Source organism: Semicossyphus pulcher, unplaced genomic scaffold (assembly GCF_022749685.1).
Source record: "Semicossyphus pulcher isolate SPU_LCO1_2020_fin unplaced genomic scaffold, fSemPul1.0.p SCAF_9, whole genome shotgun sequence".
Classification (NCBI taxonomy): Eukaryota; Metazoa; Chordata; class Actinopteri; order Labriformes; family Labridae; genus Semicossyphus; species Semicossyphus pulcher.
The window spans coordinates 29,758,019-29,783,855 of record NW_027211770.1 but is presented as its reverse complement, the minus strand read 5'-3'; the positions used below and the strand labels follow the sequence as shown (position 1 = coordinate 29,783,855).

Sequence of the window (25,837 nt, the reverse complement as noted above, 5' to 3'; positions counted from 1 at the left end):
ATGTAGAGGATGACAAAGACAGTAATCCCCTCTCAGCTCTGCTCACCCTGTCTCATAATGATAATGGTAGGAGGAATTAGTTTCAGCCTGTCTTCCTCACACACACACACACACACACACACACACACACACACATAGTATCATCTATCTTGCCAAATGCAAACAGTAACTACAATTAAAGACAAATCGTGCACACATCCTCAAAACAGAAGCAAATGCAACACTTCTGCACACTCCAGCACACACACACATTCTGCACACTGTATGCTGTGTGACTGAGCTTTGGTGAGAAGCAATTTCCCCTCCTTGTCATTATTAGATTAGTGCTTGTATTATTTGGGAGAATAAATTGGCAGCGATTGAAATGAACGCCATCAGCTGAGCTCGAACACACATCTCCGTCTCTGCAGCGCGGTGCTCGCTGCTGATTATGAAACACACACAGAAGGTGCCAGCGGGAGAGCACCACCAAAACAACCAGCAGCACCAATCAGAGGGGACTCTGTCTTTGCTGTCTTTGCTCCCATGTTTGCCGTAAGCTGGGCTGAGTCGATCAGCGCTGGGTGACCTCTACAGTGTCATATAAAGTGAGGACTGAATCCTAATTGGTAAGTTGATAATCTCACTAGTGACAGAAATTACACACTGTGACACCGAGTGACCCACTTCCTGTCTGCTTTGTGGTAGAAAACTATTAATAGACTCTGGTTCAGAGATCTTCACAGGTCCAAAATGCAGACCCGAACCCTTGTGGACTAGCAACAGAGGCAACAGGTGCTGCTGTCACCTTTGACTGGCCATCTGGTTTCCTCAAACTTCCTCTTCACCTCAGTATAGAAATTGCTCTGACTTGCTGGCGCTGCAACCAGACGTTTTTTACTTTGCTCCTGTAATCTGATCCTAAGTCAGTCAAATAATCATGCAGGTTACACACACAGCGCTTATGTGAGTCTCTCGTTATCGGCGCGGATCACACGTCTTTCTTAGATCCACTCGATTACATATAATGAGAAACAGGCCGGGCATGCACAGTATTAGAATGGGCCTGGACGGACCATAATAATACTTAGACCCGAACAGGTCCCGGGCCAGGTCTCAGGTCCAAGGGCCCGCTGAGCGCTGAAGACTTCCACTCTGGATGCAGTAAGCTTTCTTTCCTCTAACGCCTAATTTGAAAGAAATTGCAACAAAGCAGCAAAATTGAGAGTCGCATGGCACTTTTAAATCACCTGTATCCATCATTTCAAGTGCGCCGAGGTCACGTGGGACTAACGGCTACACGCCGCTCCATTAGCAGGTTACACAGCTCTGTGAAATGTGTGTGCGACACTTAAATGCTTCCCCTTCATTGCCCCCCTTTGATTCCACCCCGGCTGAAATCAGCCCAGCTGGCGCCACTTGATGACTTTGGCTGTGAAAGGAAATTGATTGGCGGGGATTATCCCCTTCCAAGTCACCTGTCCGTGGAGCAAAGAATGACAGAGGTGAAGCTGCAACCGGAGAGCGTTCACCTCTCCGACAGAGTGATGGCAGAGGTTTGCATGAAGGAGATGCATGTTTTCAGGCTGCCCTTGCATCTGTCCGTACCTTTCTGTCCGTCCCATTCTTGTGAAAACGATATATCAGGAGGGCCTTGAGGTAACTTCTTTAAATTTGGCAAAAAAAAGTCCAGAGACTAAGGGACTCGGTGGTAGAAGGTCGAGGACGCTGTGACCTCACACCTGTCCCATTTTACGCCCAATTTCTTTGCCCATTTTGCAAAAACATTTCACATAACTCTCTTACTGGGTAAAACGATGAAGTAATGACTTTTCAACCAAAATATCGACTTGCTTCCATTTCCTGGAGTAGCACCTGCCATTGTTGACATGATATCTCAGGAACGCTTGGAGGGGTTGGCAGAAACTTTTACTTAGACTCTGTTGTGATCTGATTTTTGAGGTCAAAGGTCACAGTGACATCCTTCTGTGACCTGATTTCGCGGAAGCGTCTTTGTTGTGTTTTGCTGAAGTTTCTCAGAGCTTGCAAGAATCAATCAGTGAAGATTTCATAAATATAAAAAGCACTTTATTTGCGTTCCATTTCTACTGATAAAATTGGGGCTGCACAGTGGTGCACACAGCTAGAAGGTTCCTAGTTACAATCCCGGTTCAGATGAGGTGTGGAGTTTGCATGTTCTCCCTGTGCATGCGTGGGTTCCCTCCGGGTACTCCGGCTTCCTCCAGGGGGGGCAGACCTGACCGAGGATGGAAGGCTATTCCACAGTCGAATGGCCTTAAATGAGAAAGCGGGATCACCTCTAAATTTAAAATTAGAGCGGGTGATTGCCAGGAGAGCTGTGTCAGAAGATCTGAGGGGCCTGGGGCTTTTGTAAGGGCTGAGGAGGTCTGTAATATAGGAGGGGGCCAGGTCGTTCAGGGCTTTAAAAACAAACAGCGCGACCTTAAAATCGATCCTAAAGCGGATTGAAAGCCAGTGAAGAGAGGATTCATTTCGATTGACTCATTTGGAATAGCAATGATATTTTTAGCCACATTTAGCTCCGCTCACCCTTCCTGCAAACACAAAGAAAACAGCGAGTTACCTAATGGATGAGTCAACGATTGTTTAGCAGAAACCTCTCGCTTTTGTGTGTTTGTTTTGTAAATCCTGCCTCTCTGGAGGCTTCGCATCCTCCGTGTCTGTCCATCAGCCTGCCTGGCATCATAATTAGAGAGCTTACAACAACAGCATCCGCCCAACAGGACTTACCACATGTGAATGCTTCTCTGCTGACATTACACATTCAGGATGCCAATTCTTCCTGTCCACCACTTGAGCTGCAGAGAGTTCCTCCTCTGTCTCTGCTCCTTCTTCTCTCTCTCTCTTTCTTTGAAGGAGCGCTTCTTTCTCCTCGCGCTCCGCTGAGGCCTGAGGGAAGCAGCTGGACTCTGCGGGTTGCTGCCGAGGCGAGGAGGCGAAAAAACCGACAAATCAGAGCGGCCTAATTGTTTTTTAATGTGCTCGACTGCAGGGCAGGAGGGATGGCTGAGGGACTGTGAGAGTGCGTGTTTGTTTGTGTGTTTGTCTCTCTGCGTCAGAGTCATGTGTGTGGCTGTTTGAGTTTTGTGTGCAGGCGTGCTTGTTATTGTTACTACACTCAGTGTGTGTGTGTGTGTGTGTGTGTGTGTGTGTGTGTGTGTGTGTGTGTGTGTGTTTTGATGGAAATTATGTTTAATTTTGATTTCATTAAACATAACCCTCACTCTCTCTGGAGCACAGCACAATTATTGAATAATTACCATAATTTACTGGTATTCAAAGACGAATAAGCGCTTCACCTTTTGCTCTGTTCTTGTCTCTGTGATTTTAGTCCTGACCTCTTTGAATTTATGTGCTTTCTGGCTCTTTCACTGATGTACACAACACCACTCTCAGTACTCCCAGATATTTATGAAGTCTTCTATATGAATGAAGTCAGTTTGACCCTGGCGTATCTCTCTTTAGTCTGCTTGTAGCGCTGATGAGCTATGATTTAAAGAGTATTCAGCTGTCACTGTGGATAAGATTGTGCTGTGAAATGATTTTTTTTTAAAGAAATAATAAGGTAGTTCATTTTAGAGCAATTTCCCCCAGCAGCCCATTCAAGCAGGCTGATTGCTACCTGTAGTGCTAATAGTGTCACAGCGGCGGCAGGGAGTAATAATAATGACACTGTTCGTCATTGGAGTTGTGACAAACCAAAAGTTCAGCTGCAGACAAACTTTTGGCATCAACACATGAAGGATGGAAGTGGTCGAGGACGCTGGGCGCCGTCTCGCTGTCATCAGGAGGGAAGAATGAATCATGGTGAAGATTTTAGCTGCATTTAAAGCGACACTGACTCGGCAGGTGACTGCTGAAATTCAGCTGCAGCCATTATCTGCTTGCTGTCCTGTTTAATGATCGGTATTGATTTGATCAGATAAATGAATAAGGGATAGTTCCATGCACAATCATTGTGATGTTGATTTTTCAGAAAACTTACATTATTTAAGTCCTTGTTTGATAATGAGAAACAAAGCGACACCTTTTTTTTTATATAGTAGAAAATTATGAACAGGTACTTTATTTTAAAGTCATGCTGAAACGGCATTTCGAGAGTATCTAGCTTCCGTATCGTGACGTATTTCCGAGTGAAACAGGACGTGCAGGTGGGACATATCATTAGAGGGATTTGATTTGATCGTTGAGAAGTGGGCGTAGACAGACGTTCTCCACAGCGCAGTAGCTAGCTAACTGAACGAGCGTTCTTGGTGCTCTGCGGCTAAATGTTGCAGATTGATTGGGTGAAATTGTTTGGTGCTGACTTACGTAAGCACGCGTGAAATTTAGTTTAACCGGAAGAAAAAATGATCAGATTTTGACATAAGAGTACGAAGAAATTGATTTTCTGTATTTTTTTTGGCCTATATTGTCAAATAGATGCACAATGTTACTGAGGACGTGATCTAAAAGGATTAAAATGACATTTTTCATTTAACCTTGACTTTAACCACCTGTTAAGCACTTATCAGACCATTTATCCATTACCTGTACTGCTTATCCTGTTCAGGGTCGCAGCATGCTGGAGCCAATCCCAACTGCCATTGGGCGAGAGATGGGGTTACAACCTGGACTGATCGCCAGACACACAGAGGCAGAAGCATTCACACTCACATTCACACCTACGGGCAATTTTAGAGTCACCTATGAATCTAATAAGCATGTCTTTGGGAGGAAGCCGGAGTACCCGAAGGTCTGAACTGGGTCTCGACCTACGAACCTTCTCGCTGTGAGGCAACAGTGCTAACCACTTCACCAGCGTGAAGCCCGCACACTGTAGTTTATAAAATGCAATCAATTGTTTATAACACTCAATATTGAAGTTATTTACACACTTGTACCAATAATTCACAAGTGGGTGTCAAACCTTTTTAAAACAATTATAAAAAGTCTGTTGCTTTCTTGTCATAAAGCCTAATGGAGTGTTTATGAGCAGTTCAGTTACCCATTAGGCATAGGAACCATTGACAGTATAAATAATGGATGTAGCCACCGTGACGTCACCCATTTGTTTCTCGAATGCGTAATTGAAGCCGAAATACGGCCACCAGCATGTTTACTACATTTGAATGAGAGGGTGGTGCTGCAGAGGAGCAAGGGACTGGCAAAGTTATCAAAGCGGTCACAGTCTGTGCCCGTGTCTGATCCATTAACTTGTGAATGAGCGAGTTTAACTTTGTGTTTCCCACAGAGGAGATTCTGTTTGTGACGGAGAGTGACTGCAGGTGTTTATTTATCAGACTGAACAAGTAGTGGACTCGCCGCTCGTTCAACACTGGTCTTCTCAACACTACACGGTCCGCGGTAATCTCTCGGGGAAAAGCCAACAACCGTCCTGACTCCGAATTAGCAGATATAACATTTAGCATGTTCACCGTGTTAGTGTGCTTAAAATCACTAGTAAGCTGGAATGTCTACAATATTTAGTAATTAGTCATATACCACAGAACCGGACAAAGTCCAAATTTGACGTGATGAAGGTGCTAGATAAAAAATCAGGAGATCAACAATCTCAGTTTGTTCTGAGCGCGACTTCAAACTTCAGTCTAGACAATCATTTTCGAGACATTTCACTCCATTACAGGAAAAGTCAGGAGATCACTAGTCAGCTTGAGTCATCCTTTTGGAGCCACGACTGTCATTACAAAGTTTTATGCCAGCCCACGCAGTAGATTCTGTTATAATAAAAAGGACAAGTGAAGACGTTGTCCTGCTGGTGTTGCTGCAGGAAAGGTCAGGGGGTCACCACAGTTTTTAGGATCCTCTGGTCACAATAAATGTTAAATGTAATAGTAATCCATCAATACTACTGGTGATATTTCAGTCTGGTAAAGAGGTGAACCCAATGGCAGACAGACATTTATGAGTGCTTCATAATAAACCCACATGTAGTTTGTAAATGCTAAATGAGGGGTTAATTAAAGAGCTACCCATTTCTCTGAGGTGGCTCAGTTCTGCTGACAACAAAGCCCCTTTTCATTCGTCAGAATTATATATAAATATATATAAAACACTTTAAAGCTCCCACCAACAGCAAAGGATTCTGGGACTAGCAATGACTTGTTCATAATGGAGGAACCACTTTTCGCAAGGCGCCTGTCATGTTGTAAAGACATTAGGCACACTGCCAAATGTTGTAATTCCTGCCGAGCTCCTTTTAAAGGCCCCATTTGAAGCTTTGAAAAGGAGGATGAAATTACATAAAACTAGCACCCGAGCAAAACATCTTTTCAGACAAGATGAAAAGCTTCAGTTAATGTGAGAATTAATTCTGGTTTACCCGCATTAGCAGCAACAATTACATCTCTTGACATTTCAATGACATTTATTTTGTCATCATTAAACACTTTGATTGATCACAGGATGGCTCATTTTGCCTTCTAGATCTTAATGTCACAAGTGGAGTCATTTATTAATTAATACTGAGTGGATCCATCCATTACTAAGAATCTCAGCCATCATTAGGGTATATGTCAGGGAAAAAAACATTACAAAGTTATGCTTCACTGTGACACAGTATTTTGACCTGCACAAATGTCCCTTGCCCTGAAAGTTAAACCCAAAGTACAAAGATATTTAAAGATAGCTGTGTTATAACTTTTTGACATTCTCATTTCTTCAAATTCATCTCTGATTCAGCAATTTCCCACCTAGCTCAACGGCCTTTGTGGCAGAAACGTTGTAATGGATGGATTATGGTGAGCAACGGGATGTTGTGGTTTCTCAAAAGGTTCTTGCAACGGTCTGTTCTTCATAGCAACGGTCTGTTCTTTGTAGCAACGGCCTGTTCTTCATAGCAACGGCCTGTTATTCATGGCAGCGGTCTGTTCTTTGTAGCAATGGTCGGTTCTTCATAGCAATGGTCTGTTCTTCATAGCAACGGTTTGTATTTCATAACAACGGTCTGTTATCGAGAAATAACAGACCTCGGAATGCCGTAATTAACCAATCACAATCGAGTATTTAACACAGCCACTTAATAATGTTTTCTACAACACATGTTTAAGGAGGGAAGCTTTTTTGTGGGTCATTTTGTAGGCCAAGGTTGGGATCATAACTATATATAGATGGACGGCGCGTCTCCATCTGCTCCCATTGTTCAAAAGTGATGCCAAGATACCACCAGTGATAGGCGCATCATTTGGACAGCATCAAATACCTAATAATTGGGACACAAGTGAGAGTTCTTTGCGATGTTACCTTGTATATAAGAAGTCATGTTCTTCTCTGACAAATATTTCACCCCTGTAATTGTATTTTGGTGCTTTTAAATGTCTTGTGAGTTCGGCATTTCAATGTGCAGGACACAATTAAAAGCATAACTAATACAGGGAATGCAGTCTGTTTGTCTTCAAGTAAGAAGAAGCTTGTCTGTCTGGACATAATCTGCAGTATGTGGTGAGCTGATCAGTTAAAAATGTTGCAGAGAGGAGCACTACAAAGAAAGACACAGTGAGCTGTCTGACAGAGAACTGCATGTGACAGCTCTTATTAGTTTGGTGTGAACGAACAAATATCCGGTGTCATGGCGTCCTGATTTGAAAGGTCACAGACGCTCGGCATCAATATCCCCTACCCTATCAAAAACGTGTTCAATATAAAGAAGAATCCAATATCTGCTCTTTTCTATTTCACAGCTCTTTAAATGATTAAACCCGTGAAATGACAAAATGAACAGAGTGTAATTTTTCCATAACAAGTGTATATTAATTATTCTGGACACTCAAAGTGGTCTTTGGCAGCTACTTTCTTCAGTTTAATCTTGGCAGGGGACTCGGTGTGTTCATTACAGACACAGAGCCAGGGAATGATGTAAGAATGGCTTTTTCATTACATAACTTTAGTGCAAAATTCATGTACTTGTATAGTCAGAACACAGACTCCTACAGCCGCGGCAGGACTAAAATATCTACACATTACAGCAGAGTTCATCACTTATGGAACACAGGATTCCTGCGTTTGCCAGCAGACGGAGTTTGGGCTCATTAATGACATTACGTTTGTAAAGAACTGCAGCAGTGTGAAGGGAAACAAATGATGGCCCATCTGTTGTTCATGCATAAAGAAAATTAACATGAAACGATGTTAGAGTTGAGATGATTGTAGAAACACACTGTGCTTCTTTCCCTCCATAAATATGGAACTGTACATCTGCAAACAATGTTTTATGCAGTCTTCTCCATAATAAGCTGAGTGCTCATCGCGGCGGTAATTTTTCATATCTCCTGTCAATCAAACAGCGTTGGCAGCAACATCAGATGTTTCACTGTTAATACTTTGGTCGTTCTACTCAGTAGTGGTAGTTAAAAATTGCTCTCTTAAATGGTGGCTTTTGTAATACCATGTTTGCTATCCAGATGAAAAAAAGCAGCATTTTCACTCCATTTGGAGTCTTGGTTCTTTACAACTTTTAGCTCGAGTTAGGTCTCCTACTCCTGAGAGAAATTACATGAATCTTTAACTGCTAGATGCCCCACTTTCTACGTTATCTGTTGGTGATGGTTGCAGCAGTGGGTGGGACAAACAGACAAAACCTCTGGAGCCAAGTGCACCAGCTGCGCATGAGAAAATAGGTCCTTTCTCTTATGTCCGACTGAGCTACAACCGACTTCTTGATTTGAATTTACACCGAGCCTAACTGACACCGGTTGTTGCTGCTTCGCTCTTATGATGCGCGTCCACGTGAGCGGTGAATGTTGCCAAGCAACACACGTCTCCACTCTCTAACTTCTCTCTAAGATTTGCATAACACAAAACAAAAGTAAAGAAAAATTAATTTTACGGATAGTTAAATAAGGAAACTCAGGGTTGTATGCAGAACATAAAAATGTTCTCACAGCAAAACTGAACAACACACACACACAAAATCAAAAGCTATCGACAAGGAAACTGATCACGCTGCAAGCAGTAATGATAAGCATGACGTTGTCCGACAGCGAACAACAAGACGCGCTGCCATTGTGGTTTTTTTTTAAGATTTGTGACTGTTACTTTTACCGTTTGTTTTACCTTGGCTTTAAGGCTGACTTTCCAAATGTGTGCCTGCTCCATCCTAGGCGTAAAAGATACACCCGGGTGCAACACAAACAGGGCTTAAGTCTAACTGGTGCACAACTATCAGCTCTAGGCCGGGCGTAACGTTACACCCAGGCGTACGGCCAGCTGGTGCACTCGGCTGCTCCTACAACAGAGGTTGATGAAAGCGTTAAGACAAACCACAGTGTTCAAGTGCCATAAATCCAAATCTATGGCCTTAAACATCCTAAAAAATCTGCATAAAGCTGCAAAAGCGCCCCCTTAACATAACACAGTCTCTTGATTTAGTTGTAATGTGGAACATATTGATTAGCGGTGCTTTAAGGACCAAAGTGCTTCCTGGTTAAAAACATGCTTAGCTTATTTCAGGGCCGCACCATCTTCTCTTCTCAGTAATGCATCAGAGCAAAGCAACAATGGCCATTTACTCGCTATAATACACATTTGCTGTTGCCTGGTACCCGCCTCCATAACAACAAAGTCATGGCACTTATTCATGGTAGGAAAGAGGGGGGGAATGAAGAGAGAGAGAAATAGCCATCAGCACTCAAAGACAAATTGGCTTTTATCCATTGATGCTGTATATGCAGCAGCGTTTCTCTGAAGTCAGAGCTGCATTATTAAGTCAAATTAAGCTGTGTTCTGCACGCCGGAGCTGAGTGCTTGACCCCTTCTTGCCGGAGGAGGCCATCTCGTTGTGGTGCATTAGGAGGCCCAATTGATCCTGTCTACAGTTAAATAAGGCCATCATGGGACTAATTCACCCATGCCACTGACGTCCCCAATTTTAATCGCTTTTTTTTTTCCTCAGCGAAGGCCTCGCCAACCCTGAGATCCTCATTAACACTTCCATAACTTGTACTTTCCACAGTGACATCGTCTCAAGTCTTTAGGGTCCCAGATCCTTCGCACATTGTCATTTGCCGCAGTGTTTCTCACTCTTTTCCCCTTATTTTTGTCTGTCAGGCTTCTTATCTAGCCACCCATAGCTGTTTCTTTCCCCGTCGAACTCTTCCTTATCCTCCCTCTCTATTTTTGGCTCTCTTGGACTTAGTGAGGAAGGCTGCGGGAGAGACTGAAAGGGAATTAGAGTCCTTGGTGTCATTGAAGCCTCTGAGACTGACAGTGAAAAGCCAATAATGAGCCCTCCATTCTTATTTTCCTCACACCCAGACCAGGCTCCTTTCTATCCTCCAGGCTTGGACTTTTTTGTGGTTCAAAGGCCATTTGTCTTGGTACTACAGAGACTCTCTCTTACACTTTCACCATGACTCACCCGCAAACCCATTTGAGTTAAATGAATCTAATTAGGTAAACATTTTGGATGATGGATTTTAGGCCCCTATTCTTGCAGCAATTACTGAGTTTCAGGGCTATTGATTTGTTTCAGAGTGGAGCTACAGTAGATTGTGTTAAACCTTGCCAGGAGGTGAACTACAGTTTGAAATACTCTTTATATCCTCTGGTAATTATTGTCAGGAACGTGTACTGCAAGTCATCAAGCAGATTCAGTCTCACCCTACAAACCATTGATTGTTTGTAGCTTTCAAAAACATCAACATCTTGTATGGAGTGCAGTTTCATCAACGGGCACATTTGTGAACCTCGTACAATCCACCGCTGGGAGATATTTGCTGCGTTAAGCAAGAAATGCATCGATCCTGTTGAGTATGCACCACTTGCAAAATCGATGGCATAAATATGACAACATTCACCTTATTCAAACAGCGGCCATTTTTCTCTGACGTCATGCTCAAGTTCGGAAGCCCACAAAAGGATGAAATGTTATACATGACAAATCAATATAATATCAGAGGCTCCCGATTGATCAGCATTTGAAAAGACAATTTATAGTGAGAATCCAGAGGGACATCGAGCCATATTTTACAGATAAACAGCTATTTGATAGCACATAGCTACCGTTAGACACAGCTAATGTTAGCATATAGCCATTTCCTAGCATACATTAGCATTAACTAGAAGATTATACACTTCTATTGACCATATTCACATGGCAGACAATTAATAGTCAAAACCAGAGAGAGAGCAGGCCATTATTTAATGCAGAGTGAAAACCACTTAGCTAAGAACAGCTAAGGTTAGCGTTCAACCAATACCTAGCTAACATTTTGTTTGACATGAAATTATAGGAAAAGTATAAATTCATGAAATTTCACCACACATTTATTTCAGCCAGTAAGTTAAACACACTGGACGTATCTTATCGTAACACTATCAACCACTACTGTTAGCTAGAAATTGGTTGAATGCTAATGTTAGCTGTTTTCTGATCTGATTTTCAGCATCCTTTGTCTGAGCTAACAGTTTGTCAGATTGTACAACAACAGTATGACAGCAGCAATTGTGCTGGCCATCCTGAGCGTGTCGTCAGAGGAAAATGGCCACCGTGTGAAAACAGTAAACAGCAGCGGTGTGAATAATGCAGGGATTTGCACACAGAATGACATTAGCAGCAGCATCACTGCAGAAGATGAAGGCATAATGACATAAGCTGGTATTTAGACTTATCTCATTAGATCTGCAGAGCATTAGCAACAATCTTACAGCACCTTTTGTTCCTCTTGCACAGGGCCCTTTCTCTAACAACACCCCTCTGAATAAGTTAGTCGGAAGGCTGCCAAACATGGAAAGATTACCTCAGGATGTAATAAACCTTATCTGTTTGACGCAAACTGGATTACAAAGGCCAGAAAATGCCTCAGCATGGCTTATCATGCTAACATTGTGCAGATTGCTGCAATTGATTTGAATAGCGTGTTGCTCGAGGAGGCCCATCCAGACTCAAAGCAGATGGTGATAGCAGAGAGGTGGAAGTAATTAAAATGGCTAATCCTCGCTGAGATGGTGTATTGACGGCTTCTCTCCCACGCTGCAGCAACGCTCCCACAGACAAGAGCAAAAATAATACATCACTCCGCTCAAAATGTGCCGCTTTAAATGAGTTCTTACTGATTTATCATGTTCGCTTTTGTCGTGATGAGTTCATTTTTGGCTTGGCGCAGTGACAGAGCCTGAGGGCACAATTGCCAGTCACGCCGTGGTTATGATTTTGGACCCAGTCTTAACTGCAGTCAGACTGGTTTCCATGGTGAGACTGGTTTATTAGTCTGGTGGAGCAAGTCAATGTCCAGCATGCACTCAGCGTGCGCTAAATCTGCCCAGCGCTCAATGTGGCGTATTGTTTCTGGGTACATCTGTCTAAAAATCCAAACTCAATTCCATTTTTTTCCAGTGAAAATTCTGCTTTGTGCTTTCTTTTCTGATGGATTGTGTTTTTTTTATTCATTGCTTCCAGCTGCTCCTTTTTCATTCTCAGTATTTTACACAAGCCTCATTATTTAGTGTGTTCAACCTTATTGCTTCTTGCTGGTTTGCATAAATTGCTTGCATGTAAGATAGCAGACTTCTATGCCAGCCTGTACCATTTTTACCATAAAACTGAAAGACAAGAATTGCAGTTTAATGCCCCGTGAAAAGAAGGACTCAAGACATCACGTTTCCTTCCTGTGCAGCATGCAACATGTTCAATACACCTGCGCGGTCACTCTTTTCTTCCTGAAACAAATGTTGGCAGTACATGGCTCTAAAAATGCTGCTGTAATGTCTCGACTGAGTAACTATTTATATTCACTTTGTCCGACCTTCAGGCAAACACGGCTCGGGCCGGCCATTGGGAGCTTAGTGGTGTGTGCGATAGAACGCTGAGGTACATTAAACCGGTAACGAGGTACACGAAGCGTTGTCATAAATGTGATCGAGCCTCTAAAGTGTGACTTCAGTGAGTCTCGGTGTGAAGCCGCAGTCTTAATAATGGCAGCCAGGGTTGGAAAGGTGCCATGTTTTCAAGTGCAGAGCTGAAATCTGTCGAGAGTCGTGCAGTGTGTGCGCTGTGACCTCGAGTTTGACTGAAAACTTATTTTGACCTCTGGAAGAAAATGACTTCCATGAAACGACAACTGTAGCTTTTGATTAAAAGTTAATGTTATAAAATGTTCTTTCAGGAAGGCCACATAGTATTGTATTAATATGCATGAAGCATTAATAATGCATAATATGGAGATTGCTTACACACCTGACAAACAAACTCTGGTGAATTTTCCTGTTTGGTTTGATTCTCTTGCAGGTGTGAAAGCGGTTTATCAAACTCTGGTGTGGACCAGGTCTGGATTTGGTCTGGATCCAAATGAAAAGTGAAAGTAAAGCAGACTAACCTCAGGATTCTGTGATTGCACATGAGACTTTAGCATTCTGCAGCTAAAGTAGATCGTGAACTTCAAAAGCTAAACTACTATTCATCTGTATTCTAAACAGTTCTGCTTAGCTATATTCAGTCAGGAGAGACTTCATTATTTTAAAAGTTTAGAAAAGAATGAGAAATGTGCAATGTCTTTGGCGATTCGCCCCCATCTTCACGTCTTCATGGATTTGATAGAGGTAGTGAGGCAGAGAGCAGGATAGGATACCCCTGAATGGAGTCTAGACACTAGAGGAGGTGTTGATGGAAGGATGGATGTGACGAGGAGTGGACTTCTGAAGAGCTGAACACTGAAGAATGGATTGCAGGTGAATGGGGTGAAGAAGGGTCGCAACGATCCTCACTGAAATGACGGCAGCAGACAGGAGACCAGATTTCTAGTTAGACTGCAGCAGGATGATTGGCTGATTGAGGTCGTGGCAAAATCTGATTGGTTTAATACCTAAAAGAGTCAACACCCATGACCAGCTGATCAGAGAAGCAGGAGGAGATAGAGAGAGCGTGTTATGAATGATGAATGAATGAATAGATGATATAAAACAGTTGTACTGCCTAAACTTAGACTGAGCTTCATAAGTGATGTTTGGCTGATATTTGCATATGTATAATTCTATATTTTCATAAAAGAATGTGTATAACGGAATTGGACCTAGCTCATCCACCCTGCCATCAAAAAGCCAAAGTTAAGGAATCAAACCGGCAGTCAAAGAAGCAATCATCTATGTCCAATATTTTAGAGTGTGGATTAGTCGTTCCCCAATGAAATGTGAGCATGAAAGGTTGTCTGTCTCTGTGCGTCAGCCCTGTGATTGAGTGGCCATCAGTCCAGGTGTAACCCTGCCTCTGGCCCAATGACAGCTGGGAGAGGCTGCAGCCCCCCCGCGGCCCTTAGCAGGATAAGCAGTGTAGATAACGGATGGATGGATGGGGACTATAGGTATCAGCACGTAAATGAACCTTAGTGTTAGTAAAGTAATACCAAACATACTAGGACTATAAAGTAAAGTGATTGAGTGAATTATCTGCTGCATATTATATATAATGGTCCACTAATCAGGCCATTCTGACACAGTTATTATTCCCTGTGGTGAGAGATCATCTGATGCAGGATTCTGCTGCCTCAGCTCCGTCTGCAGACGTTCACACACACAGACTGAGCCGACATCTGCTGTTGTGACAGGTGGACGGGTTTACTTTCATGAGCTGCATGAGATACAAAGTCCCAACCACTTCTTAGGCCCATGATGCACTTGGGCTCAGCGGGACCTTTTGTTGAGACAGCAGTCTGTGCCAAAACACAAGAGTTATGTTCAATAGAGGATTATTATTCAAGCAGGCACACACATACTGACTTCAAAAAGAGACAGAAAGGATGTATCACTACAGAAGAGGAAGCTGCTGTTACTCCAACTATATTTATTAGTCTTAATCCCAAACTTAATTTAGCCACGAGTATTTCTACTCATTTTAATGATCTGTCTGCTTATTCTTTCTGCGTTGGATGGGGTGTTAGAGCAAGCGTCTCGCATCCTCCATAAACCACAAATAACTTTGAAGAAGTAAACTCTCATTAACTCCAACGCTGTAAATCTTACAGAGGATGAAAATACGAGGAACATGAGGCAAATCCATTTATTTGACCAGTGGAAGCTTTTCTCTTTAATCTAGAAGAAAAAACGCAGCTCATTGCCATTTTTCTCCACTTCACACAACAGTTAAAATCTTTTAATTTGATGACCAAACAATCTCACCTCAAGACAGTAAGTGGCTTTGAAACTACATCTTCGTGCAGACTGAAGTTGCTCAGTTGTATGATTGTGATTCTAAGCGCCTTGAGCTTGAAAACTATTGAAATGAACCTCATTTTACTGTCAACAAACTTTCTGCATCTATAACCAAAAAACTCTCTCACGCCAAATATTGATTAATTTCACAAATGTACGGCCCTCTAAACAGATTTCCCTTTGATTTTCACTTGCAGCGTCACTCCTTCATGACTCCTCACAGTGGCTCTTATCACATGAACGCAGGTAACGTGAATGGAAAATAACTGGCCAAAGATATCGTGATGCGTCATGATATTATTGTTATCTTGGGCCACGTATCGTGTATCGTATCGTGAGTTATCACCCCTCATTCTTAAGATTTCTTCAATAACAAAACAATTCACCATATTAACACGGCTCAGCTTTATTTCTCCTGTCACAGTCAGGTTAGGGTTGCTAAAATACTGGAGAAATTTGCACCTCATTAGCTCAAATGGTAAGAACGGTAGAAGCACTATCAAATGGTAATGCTAACCAGGAAGTGGTTGTAGGCTAACTTTATTGTCCAACAAAAACTTAATTATTCAATATGTTGGTTAACCTTAAAACATGGCCCAACATCCCTCTGAATGTTATTGTTGTTATTCATTGACTGTTCGTATGCTAACTAATGAAGAAGAGGTGAAAACATATGTTCTGTTTTATAAGCTGGAGCATGTGTTCCATATGTGTGATATATTTTGATAACAACATATAAGTTTCCCACATTGGGAGTCACGTTAGAGGGAAATGTCGGTGTTGTTGCTTTAGCTCAAGCTCCACCCGACTTCATAGCAGCTGCTTCTTCTGTGTCCTGTCGATACATTAACATATTTTCTAGATGAGTTAAACCACAAATGAATGTAAATGATCAATATTCATCATATGATAAATTACACCTCATTATTGGATGTACACGTGGAAGCTTGTGTGTGTGTGTGTATCATCAGGCAGAAGGGGGCCTTACAGGAGCCTGTGGGGGCATTCATCAAGCCCTTCATATCGACTCCGGAGCTCTAATGTAATTTCAAGAGTAAAAAATGATGCACACTGTAATGCACCCATGGCGCACTGCATTTAAAACCTATTATTCACCAACAACTTGTCATCAGTGGGTTTCAGCCATTGTTCTCGCCGTGTAACCGTGTTAACTGGAAACATGTTTGTATGAGCAGAGGAGCGTGGAGTGTGTTTCTGGTTTGTGCTCGGTGCAAATGGTCAGCATGAACTTTTCATTTTCTCTTCCGGTAATAAAAAAAGACACCCACAGACAGGTAGCACAGTTACACAGAAAGCAATTAGTGCCATGCTCTCAGCGTTGTGGAACTGAGAGGTGTAATTACGCAGATGAAGTTTGTGACGGCTGAGAACGTCTCGGATATGAGACGCCGCCATTATCCATCCTTGTTTTTTTAATTAGTGCTTCGCTCACTTTTTGCTGCGACATTAAGGTTAATGTTGCACGGAGGAGAGCCGGCTGGAGACACACGCACACGGGCACAGATTTCATAACTCACACAGAGACGTTCCAGTGTCACTTAATGTGGCATGAAGCATCTAAAGGTTGCATCCAAACAACAATACATCAACTGATAGGCCTCTTTTATTGATCGAAGGCTGCTACTCTGAAAACACTCCTCTGCTAAGGGCTTTTTTTTGGTGTAATGCTTTTGTGTATCCGTACTGAATCTTCCCTCCAATGTCGAAATATCCCATAACACAATTATCCAAAACTTACTGCACCGGCTCCTCATGCTGAACTGAAAACTATAATGTTGTAGTACTTCATAGAGAGAGACATGGATTAAAAAGACCTGGAAATGCACCGCTAATCAGGCTTGCTACTAATTGTTCAAAAAGCAGGGGTAAAGGGCTGTAATGGCTGCAAATTAATGGGCCCTGTCATGGAGCCAGCTTAAAGCTTTGCCACTGATAACTTAACAAGAAAGGATTCCAGCAGAGATACACTGAGACCTCTGAAACTACGCTTTGAACTGCAAAAACGGCACCCAAAAACAAGGGTGCAGACGATGTTATAGACCCCGATGTACGAGTACGAGTACGTCCCCAAAGAAATGCAGCTGTGCAGGGCTGAGGCCGTAGCTGCTCGTGTCCAATGCATCCTGGTACATGTAGGCACTGCTGGCATGTGCATGAGCAGGAGAACTCAACTTTCTCGGTCAGTGTAGCATGCACTCAGGACTTTACTGCTTCTGTTGAATACATTTACCTTCAACACTTATTGGACATCTTCATAGAATAAAGCGGGAATGTCCTTTGAATTTTGGTTGCCTTTATCTGTTTGTCGTGGCCGAGGGGTTAAAGGTGATGGATTAGAAATCCATTGGGGTCTCCCTGTGCAGGTTCTAATCCTGCTGACAACACAATATCTTTAGAGGGTAGCTTAGTCTGTAGAGACGCATGTCTGTGTGCCGCCCCCTTACTCTGACATCTTTCCATTATTGCATGTCCATAGGGTTCAGTTTGTGCATGTGTGTATTTCGGGCCGATGTGAATTAAATGCCTAATTGAATTTCCCCTTGGGGATAAATAAAGTACGTCTTCTTCTTCTTCTAATAATACCAGAGATCTGATGTGAGCATCAGCAGCACAACATGCAACAATTGAGTAAAATGAATGTGCTAAACAATCAGAGAGAAGCAGACCATACTGGATTACATCATCGTGTCTGTGGTTCTGCACACTCTCATGACTCGAGTCGCTGCCCCCTCCGACACTGAGAGTTCAGCCCGCAGATTCGAGAGCGAGGGGTCCCGGCCTTTTGCAGAGAAAAGCTTGCGGCGGCTCCCATCTGTCATCGGCTCAGCGGCCAAATAAGCCTGTTCTTCACTGGGAGCCAACAAGATGGATGGAGCCACTTCATCATGGCTGTATGGGGGCACAGTGGAAGCAGTGCACTGCATGCCTCTTTGACAGCCAGTCCTCCCCCACTCTGCCTCCCTACGGCTCTCATCAGGGCAATGCAGAGTTCAGCGAAGTCATTAGCAGAACTACCACTGTGGGTGTATCATTACCGGAATAATCATTTACAACAATTAACTTTTTAAAGCTAATTTTTAATCTGTTAAGAGTTCCTATGTGATTCATGTTTATGTCACTGAATCTGCAGATACAAAGCTGCATCTCTTTACATTTCAGTAACAGAGAGTCTCAAAGATAATTGGATGTCCCTGCTTTGAACTCAGCCGTCCCTCAGCCTTGTGCACGGACCATCATTGCCCACGTCAATGTCCACTCTTGTTATATCAGAAAGGCTGCCTGTGCTTGTACCAGTGTTTTCTCCCCAGACACAAATTCTGGGGGCAACGTCAATTTGGCAAACTTTTGACAAAGTTGACAGCAGCTGAATGAAAGTGATGCAGCCTTTGTGCTGCCTGCGGCACGGCCAAAAGTGCCGCGAACCATCAGTACCAAATTAAAAAGTGTTTCAAAGTTAATATTGTATATGATATGTAACACAAGTGAGCTGGTGAACTGGATGTGGGGCTGGGGCAAGTCATCGCTTATTGACATCATTGATTACAGAAATGCAACAGAGCACTTTGTGCAGATGGCAGCAGCAGCAGAACGACACTTTACTTACTGATTTTTGTCCCCACAAAGAGGACATGTAAGGCGAGTTGATTATCTGGACTGATAAACTGAACATCAGCAACATCAGTTTCTGCCTGGCTGTTGTTATGGTAACATATTGCATGCATCGTCTAACGTTATCATTCGGCCGTTTCATATTAATTCTTTACCGTAACATGGCAAAGATAAGGGAGAACATGGCTTCAGCAACATACCAGTATTTTCCCTGATTCTCACTAAAGCAAAAGCACATTATAGACCTCTCAACTGCTTGTAATGAAAAAAAATCTCCTTTAAAGTAGTAGATCAACTGTCGGCTGGCAGCTTGCAGACTGAGCTGAGAAGCCTGGAGATTACTCCAACATACTTTTACCTACAGATTTGAAACTTCCAACATTGTAAAATTATATTTGTTTTAAAATGTGAAACAGCATAACCCTCAAATTCCACAGGATCCATCTCCGGCGCATTCTGAAGTTGATCGCGCCCATTCAAGTCAATGCTCGTGATTTCACAGCACGCGCCGCGGTCCGTGTCCAGCGCCTCCCAGCCACATCTTTTCGCCTTGCTCCGCTAAAGATATGTGCCGGGTCTATTTTTGACGGAGGCCGCTTCAAGCACGTGCAAGCTGAACAGAGCAGATCGTTCCAGACAGGAAGTCACACATGAAAACAGCATAGAGCATCCAGTCATTTCAAAATAAAACATCATGAACGAACCAGTACAGACTCCCATTTTTAAAACATCAACACACTGAGATCTTCTGATCTCGCAAATCCAACTGCGGACCTGTCTGACGGACCAGAACAGCGGCACAGACGGAACGCGCCGGACACGGATGGGCTTCAGGCGCTTTAGAAAATGATATGTGTTTTGAAATTGGCATTCAACAAACACTCAATCTACCATTGCACATGATGCATATGCTGAAAAAAAGTTCCAGAATGAACATCTTTGGTTGCCAGTGCACACACATGAATGTAACTTGGGCCAAACTTGTCACATAACCTTCTATTCCAGCTTTAACCTCTACCCCAAGCCTCAGCACAGCCCATCCCTGTCCTTAGGTGCTCGAGTATGTAATGTCTGTAAACGGCAGCAGCCAACAACACAGCAGACAAAAAGCAGGTCACAGTTGGGTCACAGTCAACAAGCATCTTTTCATGGCTTCGAGGCTGCGTCCTCGGTGCACCCCGGCACAATGTAGGACTGGAAGTAAACATGAGAGCAAACTGTGAATGAAACTCTGCCATTAGCAGCATTTGTTGAACTCCATAAGTCATTATGTATGTTCCATTAGCGGTTACCCAGCAGCCTCTTTGTGAGAGGAAATAATGCTGCATTGTTTTGCGTACCTGCAGTTTGGAGTTATTAGTCTGATAACTCACACAATAACATGCTGATTTCATCGTGTTAATATGAACCACTTCTGTTGCACAGTTTGTGACTGTGATTATAAAACAGCAGAGTTTATGTCCTTTTCAACCAGACCTTTTAATTATTTCTGTTTGTGCACATGGAAGAAGCAATTATGAGCACATTGCGCTCTAATCAAGATAATTAAAGTTATTCCGACTACCACACAGCAGGTGTTTTGCACTGCTTTAATGCAGTGATTATAAACTGCGTCATTGGCGAAATTAGCTTTTATGGACAATTATCTTTCAAGGTTAGGCTTTATGTGAAGTAAAAGGACCGATATCAAAGTTCCCCTTCATGTACAACATTTACATTGCACAGTGTAATTGTACTCATTACTGGTGGCTTCGACATGAGCCTTGATTTTCATTAGAATTCACCCTAATGCTACGATTGTGTTCCTTTGCATGACAGCCTGCAAAGCTGAGCTCAAACATGTCATTACTGAGCTTCCAGACCAGCTTGAAGTAATTTCCAGAGTTTTGAATGCAAATCCACTCAACCACGACTTGGCCTCAAAACGCAAGAGTTTCCTTTTTTTTTATACTCGCCATCATCTTGATATAATTTCTGCAATTACCCATACTGCATCAGTCTGAAGCACCGCGTCTGTGGAAGTAGAGAATCCTGTCTTATATTAGTGGTGAAAGCCGGGTTTTTCATTGGAATTGGGTTTGGGGGCTTGAAGCCGCTGGTGATGGAATTGTGGTTTCAGCTGAGATGGCTGTCAGAGCTTTCAGCTGTTCTGTTCGTTAACGCTGCTTATGAATTTTTCCAGCTCTCTCGCATATAAAATGACCCCAAATTTAAGGGCCTGAAGTTGAAGAGAAACAAATATCTTGCACCTCTTTTACATGGTATTATATCAAAATTAAATGGGATATGTGGTATAATGCTGTAATAGATTGTTTCAGCTAGCCAAAAGACATCTGTAACGGCTGTAACATAATCCCTGCAGGCAAATTCACCCAATCAAAGTTCGTCCACTAAAATTGTTGCAGCTGACATGGGCAGTCAAAGGGTAAAGCAACATTATGGAACATTATGGAAAAAGAAAATAAGAAATTTTAATTACAGTAGAATACTTTTTTAAACAAGAAGTAGCTGTCACATTCCCGTCTTCAAAGCCACCAGACTCCATTAATAAAAACATTAATTTTGTATTACAGAACACAGGAGTTGATTGTCTTTACGGCCACGTTTGTTTGTGTTACTTTGTAACTTTTAGTTCAGATTCAACACAATATTTGTGGGGCACAAAGAAACACACACTAACCAATCAATCGAGGCAGTAGTAGACAAGTAACTCCCAATATCCTTCAAGGTAAAATAACCGTTTTTGTCAATGGAGTCTGGTGGGTTTGAAGAGAGCAATTTTAACAGCTGTTTCTGGTTTAAAAAAATCTCAGAAGTGATCCTATTGATATGGTTGTTAAACACATTGAATAACAATGTGAGCCTGTTACTGGCACAAAAAAAAATCCTTTTTAATGGACAAACTTTGATCTGCCGTAATTGCCCCAGAGGATTACATTGCAGCTATTTGAAGTCATTTCGGCTATGAGCAAACTCCTGAATCAATTCCCAAACTTTTTGTACCTGTTTGTCATTTAGAGCCCAAAATTACGGTGGCCCTGAAGTGCAAATCACAAGGCAAAAGAGAAAACACGACGGCAAAACAGAAAACGCAACAGCATTAACCAAACCAGAAAAGGTAGGTACCCTCATTTGGTTAATGTCGTTGTGTTTTCTGTTTTGCCGTCGTGTTTTCTGATTTGTCATTGTGATTTGCACTTCAGGGCCACCGTACAAAATACATAAAAATAGGGCCAAATTTTTAAAAGGAACAAATGTTCCTTTCAGTGGTTGCTGGTGACATTCGATTTTCGAAGAGCATAATTTGCCAAATAGAGGAAGTTACTTTTTTTTTTTTCAGGCACTGAATGCCCACATCATGAATATAATGTAGACATGACTCACGAAAAAAGAACAGAGCAACCACAACTTGTCTGCTCCTTTAATGCCCCTCATGTCTGCCTCCCTCTTCCTCCCACCATGCTTTAGACACCAACTTTTCACCCTTAATTAAGGTTCAGACTCTGGCATCAGAAATGGCTCCTTTCGTCACAGGGTCTCTGTGAGCAGCCACAGCACTCCACGACTGTCCTCGGGCTCCCTGTATTTCTCTTTTGCTCTTTTGCCTCTTATCTGTCGCTGTGTCTGAGTTCTCTCTTTGCTGTCTGGAGCAACTGAGACAGACGGAATAAAGCACACAGAGCCATGCGGAAAGAATGGGAACTCTGGACACATAGAATTAACCAGACGGCTGTCCTCTTTTGCCACCATCAGTCAGTGTGTCCCTGAGAAATAAGCATGAACCCAAGAGCGAGGCATAGAGCCTTTACACTGTTTGTAACAAGTGTTTGTTTTGCTCTTAGTTCTTTAGTTTCACTTTGGCAGAAAATCTCAAGAAAAACTTTAACCAACAGGGACGCATGATTCACCCTTTAGCTCCAAACTTTAAACTCTACTGACAGGTGTGAAACCACAAAATACAACCTGAAATCACAGCACTCTGGGGTTCGATCATAAATGCATCCCCAACTAGCCAGGAAGAAAACAAAACATTGTAAGACGAGCATGCAAACACAGACATGTGAGGAAAAGAAAGTAAACAACTCTGACAACACACAAGCATCACGTTCTGCAGGAAGAACTTAAAACAAAAGAAATAAGCTACCGCACAGCAGTTTCTTTAAACACACTTAAAACTGCATCTATGAGGGGTTGACCTGGATGACTGAGAACCTGTTAGGGTTAGTTAAGTGTATAGTTTGTTCTTCATTTCTGTGAAGCCTGCTATATATCAAAAGAATAACTTTCTCAACACGTACACATAGAAAGTCGAAAGAAAAATATCGATCATGACCTTTTTAAGTTGCAGCCAAAACCCATAAAAAAAAAATTCATACAATCAGAGTCTGAATACAACTCATTTTCTATCATCATACAAGAGAGGGAGACACATTCATGAGTTTTCTTCTGCGTAAATATGCAATAACTCTTTTTAACTTGCTTAGTTGCCGAACATGAGGTGTGTTTTTGGCCACCTGGCAAATGTACATATGCAAATATTCACACGTTTTTTGCTCTGTCTGTCTTAAAGTCAAGGTGAAATGAAAAATGTCATTTTAATCCTTTCAGATCACATCCCCGGTAATATTGTGCATCTATTTGACTAAAACTAAATTTCATGCGTGCTTACGTACTTTAGCACCAAACAATTTTAACCAATCAATCTGCAACATTTAGCCGCAGAGCACCAAGAACGCTCGGTCAGTTAGCTAGCTACTGCGCTGTGGAGAACGTCTGTCTACGCCCACTTCTCAACAATCAAATCAAATCCCTCCAATGATATGTCCCGCCTGCACGTCCTGTTTCACTCGGAAATACGTCACGATACGGAAGCTAGATACTCTTGAAATGCCGTCTCAGCTTGGCTTTAAATCTGTCACTTAGCTGCTAAATGATGCAGTTGCGGACCAGAATACTAATCAATGACTTTCTATGAAGCTGTGCAGATGGAGGAGCTGTACATTTGGGTTGGGCTCAGTGGTAGTCAGTCGTCTCTCAGTCGGAAGGTCAGAGCTTCCCTGCTAAAGTCCAGTCCTATGGGGGAGACTGATGTTAGTCGTTGTTGCAGTCGAGCAGGTCCACAGCAGCAGGTGGTCTGCAGCAACGATCCCCAGGAACCTTCAAGACAAGGGAGCGCAAGAACTCCCGGGAAGATATATGGTTAGTAACGTTAATGGGACCAGAAGATACAGAGTTAATGAGCTGCATTAATATGACAGAGAGAGAGAGAGAAAGAGAGAGATGTAATGTAAATGCTCTTTGATTGGTCGGAAGACGAGAAATCTGTTTTATATTTACGGTCCGGTTAGCATTTACTTCTATGTACATTTATATGAGTTAGACCCTTTAAATTTCTTGCTTTGGTAACTTTTTAAAGGTTTCTGTTTTTGAAGCGGCAAATTGGTGAATGTGCTTCTGCTTTTTATGGATTTTTATGGATGATGTTTTTTTGTCCAACTGTGACATTTGTGTTCTCATAATTAAGAACATGTAATCCTGTTTGCCTTCTGTAGAAACTTTCAAAAGTTGCGTCTCAGTTTCTTTTAAAGCCAGCAAGACAATCCAGCTGTTCTAACCATGCTACTGTTTCTCCTGTACAATTAAAGCTGATTTGATGTTAAGAATGTTTCTCCAAAATGCACTGAATAAGTCCTAGAGCCTTAATAGAGATTTTGTGGCCATCATTTGTGGCCGGCTGAAGAGAGACAGGAAGTATGGGAAGAAGAGAGTGGGGAATGACATGCAGAAAAGGAGGGCGGGAGTCGAACGTGTGGCCTCTGCATCGGGACTGTAGCCTCTGTCTATGAGGCGTCTGCTCCACCAACTGAGCTCAACCACTGCCCCTTTCCAAACACACAGTCTTTGTTGCCTTTTGCAGACACATTTTGCTTTGTCTGAACACAAATTGTCAATCAGCCAATAACAAACTACTCCAGTTGTTGTTGTAGTTTAGTAGCTCGTCTGACGGCTCAGGCTCCTTGTCCTGTTAGACGAGCTGTAGGGATTGGTCGATCTGACACATCTCAGCCAAACAAACTTTATTTGAAAGGTTTCCTCCCACTGAACTCTTCCTGTCAGTATCTCTCAGCTGTCACTCCTCATTCGTATTCCTCCCTCACATTTGTAAACACCCTGTTTGCTCAGGAAACACTCTTCAGCAGTTTATCTTATATTTCTGAGATTTTCCATTTTCAATCCAGAGAAAATCAACCAAACACCACCTCCCAGGTGTGCAGTAATCATGGATTATGTTCACTAAGCAAGCACTAAGTCACACGTAAGGGATTTGGTCAACAGCCTAAAAAAGACTGCATATCCTTCTGTATAATTGCATTGATCTTCTTATCTCCGGCGTAATCTCATTCCCCGCTTTCGATAAGATTTCTTGATGAGTGTGGAGCTTTTTTGCATCACTTCATTTCACTTTCTGTGCAGAGGAAATGACTTGCCTTAAAAAAAATCATTGTCTTCAGAAAATTAATCCTGCGTTCTGTATTCTGCAGAAGCCTCTGTGATCTCAAACTGCCACATCGCATTGCTCCGCCGCTTTTAAATTATCATACAGATAATGCGAGTCTGCGTGACAGTCTGTTGGTTTAGTTCACTTTAATGGAATGACATTAAAGTGCTTTTACAGTCGGCTGAAGAGTGAATGCAAAGAGAAGAAGCATACAGTGTCATCCTTTAACATCCGCTGGCAAGTGACAGGGCGGTTACTCAGGAGACGGAGCTCACAGTCTGATCCAACACATTACACACACCTCACACACACACACAGGAAACTCTTGTCTCCCCGAAATGCAAATCTAATTCTCCAGTCCGGGGTAGACAGTGAATACATACACGACCTTTGGCTGCCACAGCCTTCTGTGTCTGTTCTGGCTAATCGATTGGTTTTGTGCGATGGAGTCAACAGCTGTTCAGGCGTCGAGGCCCGGTGGCCAGCGGAGACGCTCTGCCTGTCTGCTGTTCAGAGTCCTCGGCTGTTTCTCTCAATTCAGTTTGGAGT

The 25,837-nt window shown here is 42.6% G+C and overlaps 1 non-coding gene across 1 annotated transcript; it reads left to right on the top strand.

Moving 5' to 3' along the window:
- Positions 1-17,480: 17,480 nt before the first annotated feature.
- trnas-aga (transfer RNA serine (anticodon AGA)) lies at positions 17,481-17,564 on the top strand. The gene has a single exon. It is a non-coding gene; the product is annotated as a tRNA-Ser (tRNA).
- Positions 17,565-25,837: the final 8,273 nt, after the last annotated feature.